Source organism: Oncorhynchus tshawytscha, linkage group LG06 (assembly GCF_018296145.1).
Source record: "Oncorhynchus tshawytscha isolate Ot180627B linkage group LG06, Otsh_v2.0, whole genome shotgun sequence".
In the NCBI taxonomy this organism is placed as follows: domain Eukaryota; kingdom Metazoa; phylum Chordata; class Actinopteri; order Salmoniformes; family Salmonidae; genus Oncorhynchus; species Oncorhynchus tshawytscha.
The window spans coordinates 23529442-23547624 of NC_056434.1; the positions used below are offsets into that span (position 1 = coordinate 23529442).

The 18183-nt window shown below is 42.6% G+C and overlaps 1 long non-coding RNA gene across 1 annotated transcript; it reads left to right on the plus strand.

Moving 5' to 3' along the window:
- The first annotated feature begins 14722 nt into the window (after window positions 1–14722).
- LOC112253330 lies at window positions 14723–16196 on the plus strand. Its single transcript, XR_002953978.2, has 3 exons — window positions 14723–14858; window positions 14953–15471; window positions 15883–16196. It is a non-coding gene; the product is annotated as an uncharacterized LOC112253330 (long non-coding RNA).
- Window positions 16197–18183: the final 1987 nt, after the last annotated feature.

The following is an 18183-nucleotide window of genomic DNA, read 5'->3' on the forward strand; positions in this document are numbered from 1 at the left end:
AAAAGGCGCAGACAGGCAAGATTCACATTGATAATGACCATTGTGTTACATGGTTAACTTTTGGTCTATATGTGGTACCTCGTTTTGTTCAGAGTTTTTTCTATTCTCGCAAGTGCCTTTACTCTCAGATTATCTCAGAGTTACAATCCTTCATTTGTGGTACAGACATATAGTTCAATCATATTTTGTTAATATATTAGGGCAACTAGGGAAAAAGGAGGTTTGGAGTTATGTGATTTTGTCGATATGAATAATATCTTTAAGATTAAGTGTTTGAAAAATGCATAGAATCTCCAGAATCTTTATGGTTCATTATATTTGTAAGAAAATTGGGGGTTCACAATTTGGTTGTCTTGAAATTACAACATAATCAAACTGCCACTAATGTTATCGAAATGTAATCAGCAAGCCTTTATGGCATGGAAATTATTTTTCAATTACTTTTTCAGATTAATTTTTTTAAATATCATCTTTGTAGGTGACATGTTTGATAGTGGTGGCCATATGTTATGTTACAAGGTCTTTTTAAGAGTCTGTCAAAGCCTTTCCTGTTACATACAAAGAATATCGCTCTGTGGTTAATGCTATGCCCTCAGCTATTTCCCAGCTAATGAAAAGTCATGTGTTTTCAAGATGCACATAGAATAGAACCTAGGCTATTGATTAATGGTATTGAACTCAAAAGTCCCAAGTGTACAAATAAACACAAAAGATAAAAAAAATTTCTAGCAAAAGAAAGATCACACATAAGAGGGAAACCCTTTTGGAATTTACAACTATCAGACATTTCATGGCAAAATGCTTTGTATCTTCCTTTCTTTTTATTTCTATTAAGAAAGGGGCACCTAAAGATTTTGCACAATATATACCCCTCCAGCAAAATGGTGTTAAGGTTTACAGACATGACATGTACTTTCTACAATGATGGACCTGAAACGCTGATACATTTGTTATACAGTTGTTTGTACACTATTAGATTTTGGAGAGAAATGGAAGAGTACATATTGAGTAAAACTGGTCACACTATTGATATTAAATGCAATGATGTTATGAGCTTGTTTTTTTTACTGTACTCTGACCTCTGAAATGTATAACTAATGTCATGATTTTGGTTGGTACATTTTTATATCCACAAAAAATACAAATAAAACTCTGTCTTTAAAGTATTTTTGAGAGTTTGTTTCTAATTGAGTCTCTGAAATTCCTATAAGAAAAGCTTGTCTATGGTTGTATTCTATAATTAATTATTTTCTGAATAAGTCACATTGTTGCATTATCTTATGCTGTCGTAACACATTTTTCTGTTTTTGTTTTATCCTTTAGGTTCTTGTTAATTATTGACTCCATGATGTCAGATTATCTGTTATATTTGATTCAATAAAAATAAATACACTTTTTAAAAAGCTTTAGAAAGAGGCCCGAGTTCCAGAGTTGGAATTCCGAGTTAGATGACCGTTCAAATAGATTTTTCCTAGTTGGAGCTCGTTTTTTCCGAATTCCCAGTTGTCTTGAACGCACTGGAGTCGGAGATTTCCCAGTTCCTAGTTGTTCTGATCGCTGCATTAATGCTCAGAGGGAGACGACAGGGTATTTATTCCCTTGCGAGTCATGAACCGAGTTACCGTCCAGACACTTAAGACACACCCTCGTCCACTTACCCTCGCTTTATGCCCTTGGGGGAATCCCCGTTGCCATCTTGGCTGGCGGTCCAAATGATCAGCCAAGCAAGGGATGTTTGCAACGTAAGCCCCTCAGCCCTCGTTTTTAGTCGGATTTGAGAATGTACAATGATGGTCACTCCGGGGCCTGAAACTCCCCATAATTAAATTCGTTAAGAAAAGTACATCCGCTAAGAAAAGTCCGCGAAAACGTTCTAAATAACACCAATGGAGAAGTCAATATACAATGGGAAAGTAAAAATGAATGCAAATAATTTGAAAATTGTGCTACTAATGCACATGACGGCACAAACACGTATCGTAAAAAGTAAATATGCTTTTTTGGGGTTCTTTTTTTGGAAATTGTAGAAACAAAAAAAACGTAATTCTTCAGAAGTTCCAGCTAGGCAGGCTAACGTTAGTTAGCTAATAAATGTGCTAGCTATCATACAGTAGACGTATATTAATACTTATAGATTTAATAGAAGTAGATATGCGCTCGTAATTGACTGTAGCGCATATAAAGCACCCACAAGCTACCGGTGTCTGAAAACATCAATCATTGCTGGATAAACTAGTGACGAATTTCCGGTGTTGTGCGGAAAATCTTCCCCCTGTCAGAATTTTGGGCTCTTCATTGCTGCGACTTGCTTGCTCGTTGAGATTTCTGATCTTCACCCCGTTGTTAGTTTAGCCTACATGTCACTGATCTTAGTAGCAAAAAGCATTTCTGTCTACAGTTTTCGGTTTGGCTATTTGTTTCAAGTGTATGCGGCGGTTCTAGCTGGTATGGCGCCCTGGGCGAACCACCCCCATCAGCGCCCGCACCCGGCAAGATGCCGCCCTGGGCGGCTGCCCTTGTCGCCGGTACCTAAATCCGTTACTGATTTTGTATTAAGTCTATAAATACATCTCTTTGTCAAAATTCGTCATCTCCCCCATGTCTTATTCGACTAGTGTTTTTGAAAATGTAAGGATAATAATTCAGCCATAGTTGTTCTGAAATGTTAATTGCTTGCCATAATTTTATTCCCTCTATGTTTAATATAACACACATTCATTATTAATTTCGGTTGCCTATCCGTGAAGTTTGTTCTATAGAAAGTATTTGACTCTGATGTGTGTCACAGAAAGTATTTGACTCTAGCCACAAAATGAAGGAAATTAGAAGGGGGAGATTTTCGGGGTGTTCCATTTAAAAATCATTCCTTCCTCCCTCGCCCTGCAAGTGTATACTCGTCAGACGTCATGAAACGTCATCAGCAGTTTCCACTTAATTTGAAGGCTGAGGGGATAGGGTGTGTATTTTAAGTGTTTGGACCGCATGACCATCCTTAGTGATCCGTGAATGCGTTGTCTGCAGCTCGATCAGCTCTTAGATTTCCCTTAACGGCATGTTAACTGAGCCAGGATCACAGGCAAGTAGGTCCCAAAGTGCTCTTCCAAGCTTTGGAGGTAAGCAGTCATCACTCATGTGGGATATTTACTGATGCTGTTTTCTTTTCGAAACATGTACTGCAGGAGGAAGGGAGCATGGTTAGCTTTTGAAAAAAACTATCCAATAAGAATTACACTGCTCAAAAAAATAAAGGGAACACTAAAATAACACATCCTAGATCTGAATGAATGAAATATTCTTATTAAATACTTTTTTCTTTACATTCTTTACAGTTGAATGTACTGACAACAAAATCACACAAAAATGATCAATGGAAATCAAATTTACCAACCCATGGAGGTCTGGATTTGGAGTCACACTCAAAATTAAAGTGGAAAACCACACTACAGGCTGATCCAACTTTGATGTAATGTCCTTAAAACAAGTCAAAATGAGGCTCAGTAGTGTGTGTGGCCTCCACATGCCTGTATGACCTCCCTACAACGCCTGGGCATGCTCCTGATGAGGTGGCGGATGGTCTCCTGAGGGATCTCCTCCCAGACCTGGACTAAAGCATCCGCCAACTCCTGGACAGTCTGTGGTGCAACGTGGCGTTGGTGGGTGGAGCGAGACATGATGTCCCAGATGTGCTCAATTGGATTCAGGTCTGGGGAACGGGCAGGCCAGTCCATAGCATTAATGCCTTCCTCTTGCAGGAACTGCTGACCCACTCCAGCCACATGAGGTCTAGCATTGTCTTGCATTAGGAGGAACCCAGGGCCAACCGCACCAGCATATGGTCTCACAAGGAGTCTGAGGATCTCATCTCGGTACCTAATGGCAGTCAGGCTACCTCTGGCGAGCACATGGAGGGCTGTGCGGCCCCCCAAAGAAATGCCACCTCACACCATGACTGACCCACCGCCAAACCGGTCATGCTGGATGGAGGATGTTGCAGGCAGCAGAACGTTCTCCACGGCGTCTCCAGACTGTCACGTCTGTCACATGTGCTCAGTGTGAACCTGCTTTCATCTGTGAAGTGCACAGGGCGCCAGTGGCGAATTTGCTAATCTTGGTGTTCTCTGGCAAATGCCAAACGTCCTGCACGGTGTTGGGTTGTAAGCACAACCCCCACCTGTGGACGTCGGGCACTCATACCACCCTCATGGAGTCTGTTTCTGACCGTTTGAGCAGAAACATGCACAATTTTGGCCTGCTGGAGGTCATTTTGCAGGGCTCTGGCAGTGCTCCTCCTGCTCCTCCTTGCACAAAGGCGGAGGTAGCGGTCCTGCTGCTGGGTTGATGTCCTCCTACGGCCTCCTTCCACGTCACTTGATGTACTGGCCTGTCTCCTGGTAGCGCCTCCATGCTCTGGACACTACGCTGACAGACACAGCAAACCTTCTTGCCACAGCTCGCATTGATGTGCTATCCTGGATGAACTGCACTACCTGAGCCACTTGTGTGGGTTGTAGACTCCGTCTCATGCTACCACTAGAGTGAAAGCACCGCCAGCATTCAAAAGTGACCAAAACATCAGCCAGGAAGCATAGGAACTGAGAAGTGGTCTGTGGTTATCACCTGCAGAACCACTCCTTTATTGGGGGTGTCTTGCTAATTGGCTATAATTTCCACCTGTTGTCTATTCCATTTGCACAACAGCATGTGAAATTTATTATCAATCAGTGTTGCTTCCTAAGTGAACAGTTTAATTTCACAGAAGTGTGATTGACTTGGAGTTACATTGTGTTGTTTAAGTGTTCCCTTTGTTTTTTTGGGCAGTGTATTTCCGCTGAATCGGTCATATCTCCAAATAGATGTGAACAGGCGTGTACGCAGTGGATGTGGATTAATGTAGTTTACAATCAATATCAATTGTAGCTGGTAATATCAAAGTCTGCAATAGTGTGTGGTTTCATAGCGTAGCGGACCAAGTCATTCACCATGTGAATGATTCAAGTGTAATGGTAAAGTCAGGCCTTTTCCCATGATCTAAGGGCACACTGGTTGAATTTTCTTTTAGATTTGATTAATTGTAATTTGGATTTAAGGTTAACCACATTACAATGATTTTGAGATACAAATATGATATTATGACCCTTTTTTGTATATTCAGGATTTTGTCAAATTTCCCTCGACCCCATTTTCAAATCAGGCGACCCCCATATGGGGTCACGATCCCCCTATTTTGGGAACCGCTAGCATATAGCCTATTACTAAGCACACTATTACAGTGAGGTAACTTTGGTTAACTGAGTCCAACTCGGGGTAACTGGTCATACAAGTTTCTATGCCATCAAATCCTTCTGAACTAACCTGCTCCGGGGCAGGCTAACTCACATTCCACATTTAGTAATGGCAGGATGAATTTGAAAGTTCACACACAGTAAAACTTTTGTGATGATTGCATTGATAACCATGCCAAAGTAATATAGTAATGGTCTGTGTGGCCTTGAGAGGGAGTGGAAAGGTATTGACTACTCTGGCATGTTGCCATAATGTTTCAGGGCAGTCGCAGCACTATGAGGGTAAGAGAATAGAACCCTACCTGCTGAAATCACTGCCATGGAATGAGGGGGAGTGGAGAAGTGTTGATTAGGCTACTCTCTGTCTGTGGCCTTGAGTGGAATTCGGCTACTGTAAAAGTCTATTTCACACGATAGCCAGGTTGAATTTGCAAGATAACATTTTCTTTCATTTTTGGCACAAATGAAAATGTGGCACTGATTTGCCCATGGGTTGATGTTTCAGCATTGTCTCAATGAAGAGTTTGGTGTTAGACTAGCCATGTGTGACATGCACATGTAGTTAAGCCTGCAGGCGGATGACCAATATCCACTGTTGTAATACGGATGAAGCCTGAGCTGGAATGTGAAGCTAACTGAAGTTCTCTAGCTTTAGATCTACTCAGGGTTTTCTATCTTGCTTTGCAGTATACCCCTCTGGTCTGCGCACCACATGTGTTGCCTAAATGCCCATTTGGGGATGTTATCATTAGTTCTGTTTTAGTAAAGGGAGGGTGCATTTGACCCTGCTTACACCCCACCTGTGTCTTGTATGGTTAAGAACAGGTTTAGCCTGTTATAGGCTTTTTTCTTTTGAAGACTGAAATATTCAACGGAAGTTTGTATGTCATTGTAAATATATCCACATTCTTGGAAACTCATCAGCGCTGTGTAAATAAAATCAACACATTCACATACAGTAGACCTATTTGCATTTCTACCTGGCTGCCTCCCCCAAATCCTACCCCATAGGGTTAATGCACAGGAAGGGTTAAGAAAATAAGATGAAAAAAGCCCCACCTTCAGGGCTTTGCAGGGATGTGCCCTGCAAGGAATGTCATTTGTCTGGAGCTCAGAGGGACAAATATTACCCCACTCAGACAATTTCCTGCCATTTTCCTCCGAAGAGGAGGACATGGGAAAAGAATAGTGGACAAATTTACCTCCTAAGGTCTTCAAGTTTTTTGGCTCCTCATTCAACACAGCAAAAAAAAGCTATTTCAGACATACACAAGCTTAGTTTTTCATCTATAGTCTGAATAGTTGTTTTTTTCCTAAATACCAAACCCGGGTCACTGCAGAGAGCATTGTGAAAGAAATACACTAGATATACAAAAGTATGTGGACACCCGTTTAAATTAGTGGATTCGGCTATTTCGGCCACAATCGTTGCTGACAGGTGTATAGAATCGAGCAGGCCACCATGCAATCTCCACAGACAAACATTGGCAGTAGAATGGCCTTACTGAAGAGCTCAATGACATTCAACGTGACACCGTCATACGCTGTCACCTTTCCAACAAATCAGTTTGTCAAATTTCTGCCCTGCTAGAGCTGCCCCAGTCAACTGTAGGTGCTGTTATTGTGAAGTGGAAACGTCTAGGATCAACATCATCTCAGCCGCGAAGTGGTAGGCCGCACAAGCTCACTCACTACCAAGTTCTAAACTGCTCTCTGGAAGCAACGTCAGCATCAGGACTCTTCGTCGGGAGCTTAATGAAATGGCTTTCCATGGCCGAGCAGCCGCACACAATCCTAAGAGCACTATGCTCAATGCCAAGCGTTGGCTGGAGTGGTGTGAAGCTCGCCGCCATTGCACTCTGGAGCAGTGGAAACACGTTCTCTGGAGTGATGAATCACGCTTCACCATCTGGCAGTCCGACGGACAAATCTGGGTTTGGCGGATGCCAGAAACATTCTACCTGCCCGAATGCTCAGTGCCAACTGTAAAGTTTGGTGAAGGAGGAATAATGGTCTGTGGCTGTATTTCATGGTTTGGGCCAGGCCCCTTAGTTCCAGTGAAGGCAATTTTAACGCTACAGCCTGCAATGACATTCTAGACAAAAAGGGAAAGCCCTTTTCTGTTGCAGCATGACAATACCCCTGTGCACAAAAGCGAGATCCATACAGAAATGGTTTGTTGAGATTGGTGTGGAAGAACTTGACTGGTCTGCACAGAGCCCCAACCTCAACCCCATCGAACACCTTTCGGATGAATTGGAACACCGACTCCGAGCCAGGCCTAATCGCCCGACCTCACCAATACTCTTGTGGCTGAATGGAAGCAAGTCCCAGCAGGAATGCTAAAACATCCAGTGGAAAGCCTTCCCAGAAGAGCGGAGGCTGTTACCGTAGCAAAGGGGGGACCAACTCCATATTGATGCCCATGATATTGGAATGAGATGTTTGACGAGCAGGTGTCCACATACTTTTGGTCATGTAGTGTACCTTGGTGTCTGACTATACCCTCTACTTGTGTAACTCCTGATCATTTATTTAGAATCCGGCCCTACGATTCAGTGGCGGTTGGTGCCATTTAAGATGAGGGAGGACAATACATTTTTTATTTCAAATTACAGCATATTGGATGTCTGTCGTTCATATTCCATTCACTCAACTCAATATAACATCTAAGTTTAGGCTACTACATGATTCTCACATTTTCCCTATACCCATCATGCGGTTGCTACAACCTAGCCTATGAATGAAAGTGCACAAAGTATGTCCACAGTTCGAGAGAAATTGACATATTCAATACCGCCTTTACACACTTTTGCCTGCATCTAGCTGATCTAGGGTGTAATCATTAGCCCATCAGTTGCAAACAAGAGTTTCTATTGGTGACGTGAATATATTTAGCATAGTTTAATCTATAAAGGATAACTTTTTAAATGTTTCACTTTTCATGAAATTTACTGAGGATGGTCCTCCCCATCCTCTGAGGAGCTTCCACTGCTACGATATCATATTGCACAATATGACATTCCACACCCTTAGTTTAGTCAGTCACAAGAACACAAATGTTAACGCACATGGGGAGACTTATTTCCCCTAATTTATTTCCCAGTTCTCTATTTGTCTTCTTCCCTCATGATGTCCAGATGTTTTAATACCTACTGATATACTCCACTGAATGTGGGACTCATCATTCGTTAACCCAGGTATCAGAGTACTAAGCACGATGGTGGTTGGGCAGTTTGTGTGCATCGTGGCAAGGTGAAGTGGTGATCATCATTGACAGAGTCATGAAGGTACTGCTGCCTCCAGATGTGGAGGTTCTGCTTTCTCTCCCGGCAGGTGATCTAAGGGTGGGATTGACCTCTAATACAGGGCTGGTCAACATAAGGAAGTTAAAACAATCAACCATCCTCTGAATGCAGCCCACAGAGGGCCTGCCAGCGGGGGCGCAGGGAGGATCTGAGGCTGTTGCTGAGATTGCATGGAACATATGTTTGTACATAGTGTGGCTATTAGGATAAGGAGTCCCTTGAACAGCAATCCTTAAAACAATGAGAATAAGTAAATACACTTACACAACAAAATGAATGCTATACAAGCTCTGTTATGTAGGCTCACATTGTCTGAGGTGAGAAACTTACTCAGAAGTAGCCTAACATTCACTGCATCTTTAAAAATTCAGCAAGTCCATTGAAAAATCAAGATAACAGAAGTCCCTATGGTCTCTGTGTGATGTGATTTGGACTGAGATCAATAAAGACATTTGATATTGCATTTTCTGATTGACAAAACAATGAACACAGGTTATTTTCTTCAGTTCAAAACAACATCTGAAGATCCTGTGAACAAAACATACTGGCATAAGAAGTGCCCAATCTACTGCCAACCATTCTCATAACCAAAGAGCCTGGACTATCCTCCTTTCATGTTTCAAGGAGCCAATTTCAGTTGAAGGTTCCATTCACATCAGAGGGGACTTCTAGTTCTCAAACCCTATTTATGAGAAACAGATTGAAATATCTGATAAACTAAACAAACTTTTGAGTTGAGGGGGAGAAAGAGCAGCTGGATGAGAGTTCTGAGAATGTCCTGAAGCTGCAAGTTCCTGTTTACAGTCCTAGTATGTGGGCTTTGGGAGATTGGTGGCTCATCTTTTGTTCTAAGAATATCCTCTTCAAACAAAGAAGAAAAACCAAGAGTAGAAATTCTTTAATTAGACATTTTCTTTCATCTTCTAACTGCCATTCATCTTGTAACTTAAGGTCAGTGGAAAGAGGTCAGCTCAAGCATGAGGACCACAGACGGACATGACGCTTATTCCCATACTCTGAATGACAGCCATGTAGTCACAGAAATATTCACTCTGATCGCCTGTTCGTTTAACTTTGCCATTTGTTTTTACACCGTTCAAAGAACAGCTTCTCAAACTCTCCCACACAATAATGGGAAACCATGCAGCCTTTTGGGAGATATCACATCCCACTTTTATATCCCCTGTGGCGAACCATAATAAACACGAATAGGGGTCTGTTTGAATCAAGTTGAGACAACTCAAACCAGGTTTTCTAACATTTATAAACACCCACACCCCATTCTCTGTTGTCTTCAAAGGTGCCGTTTAGCTCTTCTGTGGCGTTATCAGCCCTGGTCCAGGTCCTTATTGAATGTCTGGGCCTAGGCTCTTGTCTGATAGGGAACAATGGAGTGCAGCACAATTATTGTGGACAAACCTTTAAGAACCCAGAGCTCTGTGACATTGTTTCTGTTGCAGACCGTCATCTTAGTTCATGTGTAGTGCGTTCTGGCTTGAAATTGCAGCGAAGCATTACATGCGTGCATAACAGTGAAGATGAACCTTCATGTAATTGTCTCTGGCCCCCTCCCAATTAGGGGGAGTGATGAGCTCTATAGCAGTCTCACAACTCAATCGCTGGTTGAAAACTGTTTTCTGCCCCTCCCAAAAAATAGTATTTGTAGATAATTGGCCCTCTTTCTGGGACTCACCCACAAACAGGACCAAGCCTGGCTTGCTGAGGAGTGACGGACTCCATCCTAGCTGGAGGGGTGCTCTCATCTTATCTACCAACATAGACAGGTCTCTAACTCCTCTAGCTCCACAATGAAATAGGGTGCAGGCCAGGCAGCAGGCTGTTAGCCAGCCTGCCAGCTTAGTGGTGTCTGCCACTAGCACAGTCAGTGTAGTCAGCTCAGCTATCCCCATTGAGACCGTGTCTGTGCCTCGACCTAGGTTGGGAAAAACAAAAAATGGCGGTGTTCGCCTTAGCAATCTCACTAGGATATAGACCTTCTCCATTCCTGCCATTATTGAAAGAGATCGTGATACCTCACATCTCAAAATAGGGCTACTTAATGTTAGATCCCTCACTTCAAAGGCAGTTATAGTCAATGAACTAATCACTGATCATAATCTTGATGTGATTGGCCTGACTGAAACATGGCTTAAGCCTGATGAATTTGCTGTGTTAAATGAGGCCTCATCTCCTGGTTACACTAGTGACCACACGGTGACCACCGTGCATCCCGCAAAGGCGGAGGTTTTGCTAACATTTACAACACAAAAAAATGACTTTCGTCCTTTGAGCTTCTAGTCATGAAATATATGCAGCCTACTCAATCACTTTTTATAGCTACTGTTTACAAGCCTCCTGGGCCATATACTGAGTTCCCTAAATTCCTATTGGACCTTGTAGTCATAGCAGATAATATTCTAATTTTTGGTGATTTTAATATTCACATGGAAAAGTCCACAGACCCACTCCAAAAGGCTTTCGGAGCCATTGAGTGGGGTATGTCCAACATGTCTCTGGACCTACTCACTGTCAGTCATACTCTGGACCTAGTTTTGTCCCATGGAATAAATGTTGTGGATCTTAATGTTTTTCCTCATAATCCTGGACTATCGGACTACCATTTTATTACGTTTGCAATCGCAACAAATAATCTGCTCAGACCCCAACCAAGGAGCATTAAAAGACTTGCTATAAATTCTCAGACAACCCAAAGATTCCTTGATGCCCTTCCAAACTCCCTCTGCCTACCCGAGGACGTCAGAGGACACAAATTAGTTAACCACCTAACTGAGGAACTCAATTTAACCTTGCGCAATACCCTAGATGCAGTTGCACTCCTAAAAACTAAAACATTTGTCATATGAAACTAGCTCCTTGGTATACGGAAAATACCCGAGCTCTGAAGCAAGCTTCCAGAAAATTGGAACGGAAATGGCGCCACACCAAACTGGAAGTCTTCTGACTAGCTTGGAAAGACAGTACAGTGGATTATCAAAGAGCCCTCACTGCTGCTCGATCATCCTATTTTTCCAACTTAATTGAGGAAAATAAGAACAATCTGAAATGTATTTTTGATACTGTTGCAAAGCTAACTAAAAAGCAGCATTCCCCAAGAGAGGATGGCTTTCACTTCAGCAGTAATAAATTCATGAACTTCTTTGAGGAAAAGATCTTGATCATTAGAAAGCAAATTACGAACTCTTTAAATCTGCGTATTCCTCCAAATCTCAGTTGTCCTGAGTCTGCACAACTCTGCCAGTGCCTAGTATCAAGAGAGACACTCAAGTGTTTTAGTACTATGCGGATGACACACAGCTGTACATTTCAATGAAACATGGTGAAGCCCCAAAATTGCCCTCGCTAGAAGCCTGTGTTTCAGACATAAGGAAGTGGATGGCTGCAAACGTTCTACTTTTAAACTCGGACAAAACAGAGATGCTTATTCAAGGTCCTAAGGAACAAAGAGATCTTCTGTTGATTCTGACAATTCATCTTGACGGTTGTACAGTCGTCTCAAATAAAACTGTGAAGGACCTCGGCGTTACTCTGGACCCTGATATCTCTTTTGACCAACATATCAAGACTGTTTCAAGGACAGCTTTTTTCCATCTACGTAACATTGCAAAAATCAGAAACTTTCTGTCCAAACATTATGATGAAAAATGTATCCATGCTTTTGTTACTTCTATGTTAGACTACTGCAATGCTCTACTTTCCGGCTACCCGGATAAAGCACTAAATAAACTTCAGTTAGTGCTAAATACGGCTGCTAGAATCCTGACTAGAACCACATTTTTAAAAATCATATTGCTCCAGTGCTAGCCTCCTTACACTGTCTTCCTGTTAAGGCAAGGGCTGATTTCAAGGTTTTACTGCTAACCTACAAAGCATTACATGGGCTTGCTCTTACCTATCTTTCCGATTTGGTCCTGCCGTACATACCTACACATACGCTACGGTCACAAGACGCAGGCCTCCTGATTGTCCCTAGAATTTCTAAGCAAACAGCCGGAGGCAGGGCTTTCTCCTATAGAGCTCCATTTTTATGGAATGGTCTGCCTACCCATGTGAGAGACACAGACTCGGTCTCAACCTTTAAGTCTTTATTGAAGACTCATCTCTTCAGTGGGTCCTGTGATTGAGTGTAGTCTGGCCCAGGAGTGGGGCTCTGGAGGCTCTGGAGCAACGAACCGCCCTTGCTGTCTCTGCCTGGCCGGTTCCCCTCTCTCCACTGGGATTCTCAGCCTCTAACCCTATTACAGGGGCTGAGTCACTGGCTTACTGGTGCTCTTCCATGCCGTCCCTAGGAGGGGTCACTTGAGTGGGTTGAGTCACTAACGTGATCTTCCTGTCTGGGTTGCCCCCCTTGGGTTGTGCCGTGGCGGAGATCTTTGTGGGCTATACTCGGCCTTGTCTCAGGATGGTAAGTTGGTGGTTGAAGATAACCCTCCAGTGGTGTGGGGGCTGTGCTCTGGCAAAATGGGTGGGGATATATCCTACCTGTTTGGCCCTGTCCGGGGGTATCATCGGACCCCTCCTGTCTCCTGTCTCAGCCTCCAGTATTTATGCTGCAGTAGTTTGTGTTGGGGGGCTAGGGTCAGTCTGTTATATCTGGAGTACTTCTCCTGTCTTATCCGGTGTCCTGTGTGAATTTAAGTATGCTCTCTCTAATTCTCTCTTTCTTTCCCTCTCTCGGAGAACCAGAGCCCTAGGACCATGCTTCAGGACTACCTGGCATGATGACTCCTTGCTGTCCCCGGTCCACCTGGCCGTGCTGCTGCTCCAGTTTCACCTGTTCTGTCTGCGGCTATGGAAACCTGACCTGTTCACCGAACCTGCTACCTGTCCCAGACCTGCTGTTTTCAACTCTCTAGAGACAGCAGGAGCGGTAGAGATACTCTTAATGATCGGCTATGAAAAGCCAACTGATATTTACTCCTGAGGTGCTGACTTGCTGCACCCTCGACAACTACTGTGATTATTATTATTTGACCATGCTGGTCATTTATGAACATTTGAACATCTTGGCCATGTTCTGTCATAATCTCCAGGTTTCTTCCTAGGTTTTGGCCTTTCTAGGGAGTTTTTCCTAAGCACTGTGCTTCTACACCTGCATTGCTTGTTGTTTGGGGTTTTAGGCTGGGTTTCTGTACAGCACTTTGAGATATCAGCTGATTTAAGAAGGGCTTTATAAATATATTTGAAATTTGATTTGATGTAATTCAAAGTGTTTGGTGTATTGAAGTGCTTCATAGGTGCAAGCCCTGTAACTTCAGCATATTCTGCTACTTCAGTGCCTACTACTGCCCCGCATACCTCATAGCATGACAAGCCCAATGCTGAGTAACGACTAAAGACAAGTACCTTGTTCCACAGACAAACCATCTTTCTGCAATATTGACTATTGTACCCTTCCTCCTTTTCCCACCCTATTGAGGACATCATAAGATACACATTCAACACGCCCCAATATGACCTATAACATAACCACATGAATATAACATAACCACATGGGCTCACAAAATCAAATCAAAGACAAAGTCCAAAAAAAGTAAAAGGTGATGGCATGTCCCATAAAAGACTTGTGGTATTATATGGGAGATGCAATCACCCTTACTTTAACTACATGACTTGGCCCAGATGAGTAACACATTCCATAGTTTTCAAAAAGAAAGGAGGACCAAGGCACTCTTCATATAATTAATTAAAATGCCTTTATTGGCCTCCTGGGTGGCGCAGTGGTTAAGGGTGCTGTACTGCAGCGCCAGCTGTGCCACCAGAGACTCTGGGTTTGCGCCCAGGCTCTGTCGTAACCGGCCGCGACCGGGAGGTCCGTGGGGCGACGCACAATTGGCCTAGCGTCGTCTGGGTTAGGGAGAGCTTGGCTGGTAGGGAAATCCTTGTCGCACCAGCGACTCCTGTGGCGGGCCGGGTGCAGTGCACGCTAACCAGGTCGCCAGGTGCACGTGTTTCCTTCGACACATTGGTGCGGCTGGCTTCCGGGTTGGATGCGCGCTGTGTTAAAGAAGCAGCGCGGCTTGGTTGGGTTGTGTTTCGGAGGACGCATGGCTTTCGACCTTCGTCTCTCCCGAGCCCGTACGGGAGTTGTAGCGATGAGACAAGATAGTAACTACTAACAATTGGATACCATGAAATTGGGGAGAAAAGGGGATACAATTTTTTTTTTTTTACATTAAAAAAAGAATACTCCAAGCTAGTTTTTTGAGAGTCACCCGGAAGATAGCTGTGGACTAATTTGTCATTTAGGGTAGGACATCTCTTAAAGCTTATGAATTATGACTTATGAATTCATTGTCTCACTGACTGAATGGACTCTTAATCATAACATCTTTATCTTTCAGGACCGTATTTTTAAACAGGTCAAAGGGTGTGCCATGGGAGCTACAGCCCTTCCTACGCTGGTTTGTACTTGGATAAATGGGAAAATGACTTCATTTTGGATCCTTCTAATAACCATTTCTTTGACCGGATTATATGGTGGGGACTCCATATTGATGATGTTTGCCTGTTTTGGTCCGGCTTTGAAGATGAACTTATTTCCTTCCACCAATACCTTAACAACATTACCCCTAACATCAAACTAACTATGGAGTACAGCAAGGATAACATTCATTTTTTGGACCTCGACATTAGTAAAAATGACAGGTTGTTTGCACACATCAATCTTTAGGATGCCTACAGATGGGAATACCATTCTGAGGGCAGACAGCTTTCACCCCAAAAGGCTAATATTCCATATGGCCAATTCCAAAGAGTCCGCAGAATTTGCGATTAGGAAACGGACTACAGTATCAAATCTGCTGAATTGGAGAATCGCTTCTTGAATCGAGGCTACAGCGTTCAGGTCCTGAAAGATGCAGGTATAAGGGCTGGATTACTTGACAGAGAATACTTGTTTTGCGAAGGGGAGTGCCTCATGACAAATCAGAGAGAGTGTATTTTGTTACAAAATATAGCACTGAAGCAGAGAACATTAAAAGAATCATTAAAAATAATTGGGGAATCATCCAAAGTGATATGCTTCTATGCCAAGTCTTTCCTGAGCCACCAGTCATAAGCTTTAATAGATTTCCTACCCTAAATAAGAACTTAGTCCAGAGTTATCTTCCGGGTGACTCTCAAAAAACTTGGCTTGACCACAAACCCAAGGGCTCTTTTAAATGTAACCATTGCAGTAATATTGCACAGAAGTATTTTGTTGACACAGCTTCCAAAATGGAGTATTACTTCAAGCATTTTATTAACTGCAAAACCACTCATGTCATCTACAGATTGGAATGTCCACAGTGCAAGGTGTTCTACATTGGACGGACAAAGAGATGCCTTCAAGACCGCTTAGCGGAACACAAGTACGCCATACGGGGAGGCAATGAAGACTACCCCATGGCATGGCACTACAAGTCCTTACACCTTGGCAACCCAGCCTCCCTACAAGCTATGGGTATTGATTATGTTTCGGCCTCTATTAGAAAAGGGGACCGTCTTAAACAGTTAAACCAAAGGGAACGTTTTTGGATTTACAAACTACAGGCCACTAAATACCCTGGTTTAAATGAAGATATGGATTTCTCACCCTTCCTGTAGGGTCGTGATGGGTCCATTTGCTGTCATCTAGTGGACATTTTGCTCAATTGCCCTCAGCTATGTTTAGACTGTTGTTGTTCATGTTTTGCTGTGTACTATGGAATATATAGCTTTCTTATTCTTGACACTTCTCCCAGTCATATTTAAGGTTAGAACTACCTTTCTAAGTGTTCTGATACTTCTAGCTTGGAGTTGTATCTTTATGATAACATAGCAACAGCATTTCACCTTTTAATGTGTATATTATTGCTTACTAGGTGTGTCCAATCAATTTTGTAACCACTTCTTCTTTCAATTAGGGCTAATTGGAAAAGCTGTTCAAAAGAGGACATTGTATTCTTTTTTTTTTTTTTGTACTCCCTGATGAAGGCCATGAAGCCGAAACACGCTGGTTTTTAAAAAACTTTGTTTCTATTGAACATTCCATATTAAAGGCATTTTAATTAATTATATGAAGTGCCTTGGTCCTCCTTTCTTTTTTGATGACCAATTTACCCCTTTTACCAAGGAGCACCTTCTATCTACCAAAATGTACTATTGTGTACCTTAGTAGCGTTTCCCTTTCTTCCATTCCAGTTTTTTTAATAGCACCTGCACATCAAAATAAAATAGGCATTTCTTTATTATTAATCTTATATATAAACATTCTGTCAGCAAAGGATGTAAGGTCCATCCCTGTGGTGTTTTAGGCCTGTGGGACATGATAGTAGCACCACTTCCTGGTTGCCCAGCTGGACTGGGCCAATCCAGCACCTGGTGCAATAACAGGCCTGTTGGAAGAGGGGCCCCAACTTATCCCTTGAACCACAGCTCCTCAAGGCCCATGGGGCAGGAATGTGGCTGCCCGACGATCTAACAAATACAACATGTACTACAGCATACTCCTCTAGCCTCAGGAAAACACCTGCCAAGTAGCAAACAAAGAAAGGGGAAGTACTGCAAGTCGTATTTATGTAAAACATGTACACCGTGTACAAAACATTAAGAACACATGCTCTTTCCATGACAGACTGACCAGGTGAATGATAGGATCCCTAATTGATGTCACTTGACAAATCCACTTCAAATCAGTGTAGATGAAGGGGAGGAGACAGGTTAAAAAAATATTTTTAAGCCTTGACACATGGATTGTGTGTGTGTCAGAGGGTGAATGGGCAAGACAAAATATTGAAGTATCTTTGAACAGGGTATGGTAGTATGTGCCAGGCGCACCAGTTTGCATCAAGAACTGCAACGCTGCTGGGTTTTTCACAGTTTCCCTTGTGTCAAGAATGGTCCACTACCCAAAGGACGTCCAGCCAACTTCACACAACTGTGGGAAGCATTGGCGTCAACATCGGCCAGCAATATTAGGAAGGTGTTAATGTTTTGTACACATTGTATATCGACCGAGATCATTGTGCATACTAACTTCTACACGTTTAAAACAGGCATTGATGGCAGACACATTAAAATACAGCAGTTCACCAGAGGACATATTAACCAAGACTAATGATCCATTTTTAAAGTACATAGTTATAGTACAACTTTTGTGTCCGTTTAGTATTTATCATTTGAAAACTATAAAAATACAGTTAAACGAATGGAAACCTCCCACTGGAGAGTATTATTTCAAATATTTAAAAAGGCAGATCATAACTAAACAGACCAAGACAAATGGAAGCTTGAAAAATAGCAGTACCAGTTACAACAGAAAATAAAATCTCTCTACTTACCATCAAACCAATCAGCACCCATAAAAATGCCCACATGAAATGTATAACCATTCAGAACTGTGTTCAAATCCTCCCTGTACCCCAACATTGTTCCCCTAAACTCTGGTGTAACAAAATGCCATCTTTAATTTCATAGGGAACGCAGTGAAACAGGCAAGTGTCATTTGGGTATAGAGGGCAAGAGTCTTACGGTTCCTGTGTTTGGACAGTGCTGTACAGTTTTCAAAACGGGTTAGTGTCAAGCTACTTCTTCTCTGCAATTGACCTAGTGGG